Source organism: Falco naumanni, chromosome W (genome assembly GCF_017639655.2).
Source record: "Falco naumanni isolate bFalNau1 chromosome W, bFalNau1.pat, whole genome shotgun sequence".
Lineage (NCBI taxonomy): Eukaryota > Metazoa > Chordata > Aves > Falconiformes > Falconidae > Falco > Falco naumanni.
This window is the reverse complement of record NC_054079.1, coordinates 5,749,463-5,760,336: the sequence shown is the minus strand read 5'-3', so window position 1 is coordinate 5,760,336 and position 10,874 is coordinate 5,749,463. Positions and strand designations below refer to the sequence as shown.

General features: G+C 40.9%; 1 pseudogene; it reads right to left on the bottom strand.

The window, feature by feature from the left end:
- Positions 1–5,682: 5,682 nt before the first annotated feature.
- LOC121080669 lies at positions 5,683–10,874 on the bottom strand (annotated as a pseudogene).

Below are 10,874 nucleotides of genomic sequence, written 5' to 3'. Positions count from 1 at the left end.
CACGGGGGATCGCTCCTCCACAAGCGTGCATGCCCCAAGTGACGAACCATCCCACATTTATACAATGAAACAAATGAATATTCAATTAGCGCCTATACATATTCGTTACCTAAACCCCGCTTCGTATGTTAATTAGCTTATCAGTCCGTTTCCTGGAATGTGGTGGTCTTGCAGGTTTGTAGGTGAGTCATGTTCTTGTGACCATCCCATCTTCTCCAGCAAGGAGACTTAGCACTCCCTCCCTCTAGATAGCATTTGAATGTCTCTCATCTTCTCTCATTCTCTTTTAAATAGCCCCTTTGTTAGAGAAAGAAGGGCAGGCGTCTCCCCGTCTCCCCTTTGTTAGAGGAGAGGGGCAGGCGTCTCCTCAAAAACTGTAGTTGTCTCCTCAGAGCTGTGTGCCTGTGTGACCAGACACCACACCCATGACTAGTCACCATACCCACATTCCTTGAGCAGACATATACACTCACAGTCGGTGTTAAGCGTCCCCATTTCACACTATTTCTCCATATCACTGTGCTAGAAATGGAGCTTGCTTGCTTTACTGTATATTAGAGTCTAGGACTGGTAAGCATCTGCTTTTGGCTTTTGCTGTTGTCTCTGCTGCTTATCTGTTTTGCTGTGCCTTGGAACATTTTGATAAAAGCAATAGCTGTAGAGGAATGAAGGCAGTGGGTTGATTAGCATTGATAACATGCAGCTGTGGCCTTGCCTTAGAGGCAGTGGGTTGATTGACATGGATGATGTGCAGGTGTAGCTGGTTCCTGCTAAGTGGTTAAATAGCCCTGAGGATTGTTGGGTTGGGTGTAGTATTGTTTCCAGTACTATAGTCTGAACTCTGAAAGAAGGTGCTATGGTACAGTTAGTAGAATCTGACCAATGGTAAAGCCTTGTTGCAGCCTGATAGCTTGCCTGTGCTACAACAATTGGTGCCCTGTGTGAGGCTGGCTGAGTTGGACTCTGGCTGCAACAACTGGTGCCCAACATAGCTGAGACAAGTGGGAGAACCTGCAACCCATAACAGACACTGTGAGAGGTGAGCTGTTGTAACTAATTGATATGGGTGTATTGCAATATTTGTTGTCCATCTTAACTCAAATTACAATTTTTGGTACCTGATTGTTGCGATGGAGGGAAGACACAGTCACTCAATATGAGTGATCAGCAGACTTCATTTATTGTGCCTTACAGTCACCTTTTATGCCTTGTTATAATTAGCTCATACATATTACAAAAGTTAAGCTCATTATTGGTTAGTTGCCTAAATACCAAGCCCGCCCCTAGTTTCTCTTCTGTAGTTATCTGTTCCCACCTGCAACATTCTTTTCCCACCAAAATCTTCCTGTTATTGTGTAACAAGAACAGCCAAAGACAGTGTATTTTTGCTTTACTTCAGATAAGCTGAGAGCGATGTGCATTTTTGTCCAGCCAGCTGGACTATGTCTATGTGACCCTTTTCAGCTAGCCAGTTATCCACAATTCCCCCGTTTTTATTTTGGGTGACATAGGCTTGGTTGACCATTTTCAATAACAGCGTTTTAACACAGGAAAATACACAGCCAACTTATAAAATCTCAGTTCAGAAGTATAATTCCAGAAATACTTGAAAAATAAAGTTAGCTTGAAGCTTTAATTTAAATGCTCTTTCTGTTCCAGTGATATAAAAAGTTTAAAAAATTCAAAGGTAATTTTAAAGTTCTGAACCTGGACTAATGCAAGCTCAAAACCCAAAAAGAAACCAAACTGATGTTTGACTAGGAATATTTGCAAATATTTTAGTGGAAAATCCCTGACCATTAACAATTTTCTGTCCAAATAACAACTGCCCTTATGCAACCAACCAGTCCATACATTTTCTGAAGAATACCTCATTGATATCAAAGAATTAACAAAGGGGGGAAATTAGTTCTAAGCTATAATACATTCATAAGTGGATTTTTCAATAGTTACATACAGATTTACACACTAAGCCATAATGGCTTGTAGGTGATACACACAAGAAGAGTACGTTGCTTATCTGTCTGAATGTCTATGCTAAATTTGACAGCTGTGCCACAAGCCAAGCCTACATGGGTGCTGTATGTTATGCATGTTCCTTAACAAACAGAAGTATAATAGACAAATTCCCAAGATCTAGTCCCCAGCCTAATTATATTGTTTTGTAGCCAATTAAGGAAAATAACACAAATGTGCATATCTACATGTGCACACCCCTTTTAGTTCAGAACCAATCTGTGATAAAAGGCCTTAGCCTTATGGCATCATCGAATCTTAACGAGTACAGTGATTAAAAATGCAGTCTTACTGTAAGTGTGATTTTATGCTGACATTCCCTCAAATGCTACATGTGAGTATTTCTCACTCAACTGCCTCAAGTTAAAATAGTAGTATTTGTTAATATGTATTAAAAAATCATTAATTCTCTACAATAGCAGTTGACTTCCATAACACTATGTAAGCAAAAGAGGCTTAAGATGGGTTTTCTGAATACTAACAATTTATTTTAGACTGTCTAAACTCAGGTCTTGAAAGATTTCACTCTGCCAGACATAGAAACACTGTTGCACTCCAGTTGTGATATCCCTTTTCCCAAGTTGTCACATGCACATCTCGCTCAAGCAACATTATTGTTAAAGTTTCTCTCTGCTACATAAAAGCATATTGCACTTGTAGATATAAAAGACAGCACCCTTACTTAGATTATTACCTTATTACCTCATAACTCTTAGTATACCTTGTATCTCTGATTTCATCACTTCAAAAATTCACCAGAAGCAGATAAAACCACAGCATCAGACTAAACTACACCTTAACTGCTGATTCAAATAAAGGCATTCTCTTCAGATAGGCCTAATGCTTACAAATAATTTTGGCTGGTTTTGATCAAAAAACTATTATTACAATAATGATCAAAAATAATAATCCCATTTGCAAAATGCCTTTAAGCCAGCCTCCTAGTCCCAACCAATTTCCACATTCAGAATACAGCATAAATACAGAATACAGAATAAATTATCTCCATCAAGGCAAAAAGGCTTCTTTTTAAGCACAGAGATGTTTGCTAGTTCAAAGCAGAAACCCATTTCTTGTAGGGGACATCTGAAGCACTTTTTTTTTTTTTTTTGGTGGGTTTGTAATCGATTCCGTATTTTTCCTTGAGAAGCTTAAGCTGTTCCACTTGTTTCAGGAGTGTTTCCAACTCTGAGTTGTCGAATAGGTCCGTATTTCCCAAACATATCATACATTTCCTCCACTGTGATTTTATACGGCAGGTTCCGAATATAGAGGATCCGATTGACCTCTGGGGGCAGCCAGATGTTAGCTCGCTTGGCCGCTTGCATCGCCATGGCGCCGATCGGAGGGGGGTGGGGGTGGGGGTGCCGCCTTGGAGAGAAACCGCGGCCGGGAAGGGCCCTGCCGGGCCGCGCCGCCGCTCGCCGCTGCCGCGGGGGACCCGGATGCTATCCCATACGCTAATAACCCGGGTAATGCCTTGTTACAATCTATGTCCCGAACGCTCCGCTTTTCTAAAAAGCATATGAGCGAATCGTACGTCGCTTGTCTCTCCATACCTTCGTCAGCGCTGTTGCAGCCTTTGCGAGACTTCGGCGACGCGTGGCCGGCGGGACCCTCTGTAGGTGCTCCCGGGCGCGGGGACTGTGCCCTTCCGCCTCCTGCGCTGCTTTCAGGACCGGTACCCGAATCTCCGTCGAACCGTGGCTCGCAGGTTCAGCCCTCTCTAGGGTCCCTGTTCGGGCGCCATTTGTCGCGACGGAGGGAAGACACAGTCACTCAATATGAGTGATCAGCAGACTTCGTTTATTGTCCCTTACAGTCACCTTTTATGCCTTGTTATAATTAGCTCATACATATTACAAAAGTTAAGCTCATTATTGGTTAGTTGCCTAAATACCAAGCCCGCCCCTAGTTTCTCTTCTGTAGTTATCTGTTCCCACCTGCAACATTCTTTTCCCATCAAAATCTTCCTGTTATTGTGTAACAAGAACAGCCAAGGACAGTGTATTTTTGCTTTACTTTTTAGGTAAGCTGAGAGCGATGTGCATTTTTGTCCAGCCAGCTGGACTATGTCTATGTGACCCTTTTCAGCTAGCCAGTTATCCACACCTGATGTAGATGGGGACTAATTGATATGGCTATGGAAGAAGAAAATTCCACTTTAACAATGCTTAGAGACATATTTGAAAAAGATGTGTAAAGTATAACAAGAATGCAGTAAAAGCTTTGCTAGGAGGGTGCAAAGTAAATGATGTGCCAGTTATGCTGAAAAATGTCTCCAGTGTTTGGACATGGCAAAATGCTGGAAAATTTCTTTTTGAGGCTGCCTTGAGGGGTGATAAAATAGCAACAACGTTGCTAACAACATAGAGATTAGTCTTGAACTTACTAGAACAATTAGAAGTTGACAGGGAGACAAATTCTATATTTGCAATGCTTATGGATATATTTGAAAAAAGAGGTGTAAAATATGACAAAATGGCAATAAGAATTCTGCTAGTGTGGTGTAAAAAGTATGATTTGCCAGTTACAGTGAAAAAGGTTTTCAGCATTCAGACATGGCAAAGTGTTGGAAAGTTACTTTTTGTGGCTGCCTCGAGGGGAGACAAAATTGCCACAGCTTCGTTTACAGCATGGAGATTGATCATAGATTTGCTAGAACAATCAGATGTGGACAGAGAAATAAACCCTATATTAACAATGCTAATGGAAATATTTGAAAATAAAGGCGTAAAGTATGATGAGATGGCAATAAGAACTCTGCTAGGGGTGGTATAAAAGGAATAATTTGCCAGTCACAGTAAAAAATGTCTCAAGCATTCAGATATGGCAAAGCGCTGGACTGTTACTTTTTGGGGCTGCCATGAGAGGGGACAAAATTGCTACAATGTCATTGACAACATGGAGATTGGTCTTTGATTTACTAGAACAATCAGAAGCAGACAAGGAGACAAAGGCTGCAGTTGAAATGGCCACATCCCCCGGTTGCAGAGATGGTGCCCAGTAAGGTACCTTTGGTGCCATCAGATTCTCTGCTGTCAACTGATTCATGCAGTCAAGGCCGGCATGAGGAGCAGAGCAGCGCCAGGTCAAGTGGGCAGAGTTTGTTCCCATTGGGGCGACAGGGAGATCTGCTCATCATCCTGTTTCCTGTCTGTGATCCTGAGCCATCTGTGATAGGTTTATCGGAGGAGACCTCGGGTCATGTTCAACAACCAGTCCAAATTACAACATTGGGACCAGATCCTGCTAAAATCTGGAAAAAGATGTGGGAGCAAGCACTCATGGAAAGGGATATCGATGCTGCAACTGCCATGGGGGGCAGGGTGTTAGCCTCCCCAGTGCTTTGAAAGGATAGTAATGCTCCCCCAGAGTGGGAAGCTTTCAACTGGGGAGTGATAAAAGAGTTAAGATCAACCTGTATACAGTATGGAATAGGCTCACCCTATGCTCAGTCATTGTTACGTAGTACTTTCACAGCAGAACTTACTGCTCACGATTGCCGTTCAATTGCACAAATTATACTGACCCCTATGCAAATGTTAATGTTTGAGTCAAATTGGAGGTGCTTGGCAAATGAGCAATCATTGATGAATTTGGAATACCCCCAGGATGATCCACATTTTGGGGCAGGGATTCCACAATTGATGGGGGAGGCTCCAGTTAACTCTCCTCAGTTACAAGCTCATCTGGTTCCATTATGCTATACATCCCTGAAAAGTTAATTGAAAAGACCAATGAAGAAGTAACTATTTCAAACAGGTTAAAATTCATAAATTTAATATATTTGCCAGCTAGGAAAAGGATGTTAGGGAGGGTTCAGCTCTGTGGCATGGGCACAGCAGTAGTTACTAAGTTCACAGAACTAGAAATTAAAATTGGTGAGGGCAGGATGCCTTCAGCTGACACAATTTAGACCAAAGTAGGCTTGCAGTGTGTTTAACGAATTTGAATTTTGTAGTGTAGCCAGAATGATGGGAAAGGACAGAAATGAAAATCAGTTTTGTCTTACCTGTGCTATCCTTCTTCAAAATTATTTTCCTTTGCTCTTTTCTATCTTCTTTATGAATCATGCCTGTCTCACTCTTCAAAGACTTCTCAACACAGCTAGGATCCTTGCTGACATTTCCTCTCTCCTCCAGTCGAGGTTTTTTTGACAGCGTTGCTGGTGGCAATTTCTTCTTGGCTCCAGCAGATGAAGGCCCACTCCTTGCTTTGTCTTGTTTATATTTGATGGGCTCAGTCTCGGCAACAGCTGGTGATGTCTGGTAGGATTTTGACCCTTCCTGATTTCTTAGCCTTTCCTTATTGACTGGGAACAGATCATATGGGGTTGACACTAAGGAGAATGGCTGAGTTCTGCTGCATGATGGTGGTTCTTGAAAATACTGGTTGTTCCCTGAATCATCTGGTGGCAAATTAACTAAACCAGTTACTACACTCTCTGATGTCATGACTTCTTTATCATACTTTGTAGACTTAATTGAATTATCAACCTCAGTTAACTTGCTGGAAGAGATCAAGTCAGGACAGGACTGCTTAGTGCTAATATTCATAAACTGTCTCTGAGCCTTAGAGCTAGCTAAACTGTGCAAAGGAGCTTCATCTGGGTTATATCCAATAGCTCTTGGAATCTTTTATTTTCACACAAGACTGCTTCCTCGTTTTCTTCAGGCACCCTATGGAGCTGATCCTTCAATGCTTTGCAGAAAGTTTCCAGCCTACTCAAATTTTCATCTACTTTGACAACAGTTTGTGTGGATTTGGTTTTTACCTGACTTCCTGTGCCAAGACACCCCATTGATGATATACTGGTAAGATGGCTCTCTGACTGGCTTACAGGTGTGAAGAATGGTAATGTTTCTTTTACAGTCCCTTGTTGGATATCCAAACTGATCACTGGTATCTCTATAATCTTAATTTGCTATGCTGTGATACTCATTTTGAGTCTTTCTAGGCAGCAGGGTACTAACTGATGTTACACTTACAGATGCATATGCCTGATTTTTTTTGAAGAATCAGTTTTTAACCCTTCATCAGACTTGAAGGTGCTGTCAGCAAAAAAAATACACCTTGTTCTGATGTATTATGAGGGGAAAGTGCAGCCTGACTCTCTGAAACATGACTAACTCCTGAGTCACGGGAAGTTCCAGCCCTTTGTTCATCACCCATGCAAATCTCTCTCTGGTTTTCTCCTGTTTGACAAGGTTTGTATCTGGGCACTTCTACATAAAAATCTCTTAAAAAATGGATCCCCAGGGGAGGGAGTGAATGCCACTTCTTGTTTTTCTATTTCTGTCAGCTGGTCTATATTTTGGGGTAGATTTTTTGTGTTATGGTTTCAGGGGTCTTAATTAAAAGTGGGCAATTGCATTACATAACCATATTTCTGTGCATCAGAAACAACTTGAAAAACTTGACAGTCCTTATTTTTTGAAAGATGATAGCTGTCAGAATTAGTGTCATTTTGCGCATCCAAGTCTGAGTGATCTCCTCTTTCTTGTAAATTATTTTCAGAATTTTTATGTATGGTGTTAACAGAAGAGTGTTCTCCATGTGTAAACTGACCAGTATTTTCACTGGTGAAAATGCCTGTCTTTTCAGGGAAATAAGCCAATGCTTTTCTTGCTGGATAACAGCCTCTAAAATGACACCCTTTACCCGTTACAGACTCATTTATCAAGGATGTATTGTGCTCAGTATGAAGCAATTGTCCAATTGTCCCATGCAACTTATCTGACATGTAAGCTGGGGTTTTTTTCACATGCTAAATTAACACTCTGAGCATTTTTTAATCTTTGAAGAGAATCTGCATCACAAATTTGGGAAGCATTATTAATGGTAAGCTTTCCTTCCCAAGCGACAGTCATTTGAATGGATCCATTACTGTCGGTTAACGTTTGATTTGGCTTCTGCTCCAAGCACTCATCTGTATGTATGATACTATTTGCTGAAACACAAATGGATGGTGTTTCCATTTTATTTCCAGTGCTAGAATCTAGACATATACTATCTGTTTCTACCACTTGTGCAAGACAAATGTTTCCTATGGATGCACTGTTACATGCTTCATCTGTTTTAAGTAAGATATTAGAAACATTGCACTCTTATTTCTCTGTTCTTTGTCTACTAGCTGGTTGCATAATAGGTTCCTCTAATATCAAATTTATTGGCAAAGGGTGATCAGAACCAGTCTCCTGTATGAAGTCCAGTTCTGTGACTTTGTTATCTGTTGGCCTAACATCTAAACTTGTGATGCCCTGGTTTTCAAATGGGATTTGATAATCTGACTCTTCTTCATGAAGAAGCTTCCACAGCTTGTCATGCACTGCAGATATATCAGCATCTTCTCTGCACCCAGGTTCTCCAGATTCCAAGACTGGCTTGGGATTAGCTTCAGACAGAGATTAATCACATGACAGACTGCAGAGAATATCTGTGTCGTTGCTACTGTGTGAGTCAAAACTACACGTTTGGTCTTCCTCCCTTGGCTCATCACATAGCTTTGCAGAAAAGAGAACAGCACATAAACATTCTTGTTTCAGGAACAGAGTCTGTATCCCATAATGGAAAAGGTGAAATGTCATTCTTTGATTTGTTGCCATTACTAATAATATTAATTCTTTGCTCACTGAAGACTTGTTGGTGACAACTTACTTTCTTATCACAAGAAGCATGGTGTTGAGAACAGGTCTGTAAATTTGCATTCTTTGTTTGTAATGTCTTTTCAGTACAGAGCACTTCTGAAGCTGGATGGATGGTTCCTGCACTCTCATAAATCATGAAGTTGCTTTCCTTTTCTATTTCAGGCTCCATAGTTAGTCTCTCGCAATTCTGGGTGAAGACTTCAAGATTAGCACCTTCTTCTACAAAGAAGAAAAGAAATGTAGTTAGAATCGCTGCTTGACACAAGCCTGAAAGAGTCCTGGCTTGAAATATACCTTTTTATTTATTTATTAATAGTGTTTGTCAACAGTCAAGTTTCTGACTTGTAGCTATGAACCTAACGGACTGAAACCATACTCCTGGGTCTTAATAGCCTTGAACCCTGACAAGTTTCAGATCTGGAACCAAATGCTGAGAAGTACAAAATTTAATCAAGAAAAGATCAATGATTGATATAGTCCAGCTAGATAAAAACCAATAAAATAAACCAGTCGTATCTATGTCTTTTACTAATGGTTGGAGTGTCTCACCATACTTATGTAATTATTGCATAATCCAAACCAATGCATTTCTGGAACTACCCAGACTGGTTTTTTGGGAACTTGCATTCCCCTTTGCTTCCATCATGGGCATTGTTATTTTAGGTTTCACAAAGATGCTTCCTTAATATGTATCAGTCTTGAAAAGTTTCAGAGAATGCACCCCCTGTCTGCCATGCTATGTACTTCAGAACAAGGCTCCAACCAAAAACTGAACATCTGAGTCTGTTCTAAGCTATCTTCAAAATTTGTCTTTAGTCATCTCTGACCCCTTGAGGTGACAAGTCCCCCTTCAAAAGGGAGTGACAAATGTCATTTCAGCTCTTGCTTCTGTCCAAGTGATAATGAATTCTCATTGTAAGGCATGTTCAGCCCTCCCCTAGCAATGAGACATGCCCTGCAACCTTAGGGGTACTGCTGGGAAAACTGGGGCAGAAAATAAAAATCCATATTGTTCCCACATCTCCTTTACTCTTCTGTATCAAAATATTCCACACTGTCACTTTATGTAGAAACAATCCATTCCTCAGTTAATTAAGTTCAGTTTGGCTTAGTTTATGCAAGGAGTGTAGACTTCATTAAAGAGAGCAACTGGCTGCTGTTTGGGCTTGCAGGGGATGAAAAAAGTGCTGCCATCTGCCTGGCATACTAAGTCTGTTAAACTGTTCACTGTTCCCCTTAGGACTGAGCGTTTATTCTTAAATGCTTTTTCCACAGCTCCTGCCAAGCTCTTGTTCTCCAGGATTTTCTCTAGTTCTCTTCAGTGCTAAATCAATTCCTTGGAGTTGGTGAGTGTATTTCACCCATAGCAAATGATAGATGGAGAAGCCTACAATTTTCTTACTGGACAAAAATACAATGTTTCATAACTGAATTATGCTTTATGCTTTTGGTTACTGTCTATTTGCCAGAACAATCTGTAAAAGTAGAGAGAAATTTATCTGTCAACCTTTGGGGAAAATTAATTTCAAATAGCAATTTACAGGAAATAACAACATGGACCTTATGAATTAGTTTGTACATTTGACTGTGTACCTTTCTAGTGGCTGGAGCTTTGCACCTACTCCCAGCAGAAATGATGAAATGCTTTTAAAAAAAAATTAGACTGAGTTTAAAAAACACCAATATCTGTAGACATTTTTCATTTTTTTAGGTTTTACCCAGCCACAGACTCCACTTCATAACTTCATCACCTTGTAGAAAGGTGATTGCAGGCATTGTGAATCGTAATCCCACTTTAATAGAATTAATGGATGTATGTGGGAAGGTGGGAACTGCTGCCTTCCAAACAGAGCGTCTGGCAAAGACCTTTGCTGATGCAGTCAGGGTCGTTTGCTGTTGTTACACATGTGGGCAAGAAGGTCACCTAAAGAAGGACTGTCCAAAGAGATGGAGGCAGGGAAGGGCTGATGGCTCTGGTTTGGTATGCCATTGGTGTAACAAACCAGGGCGTTTTGCAAAATACTGTAGATCTAAATTTAACACTCAAGGACAGTTACTTGTAGGTGGCAACAGGAAGCAGGGGAATGGGGAGAGGAACCGTGGTGATGATAGAAATGAATCCTCCACAACAATTCCAGGCTTATGCAGCCAACTCACAGACTGATCTTCAGGGAGTGCCGGATTGGATGTTACCACAGCAGCCGCCAT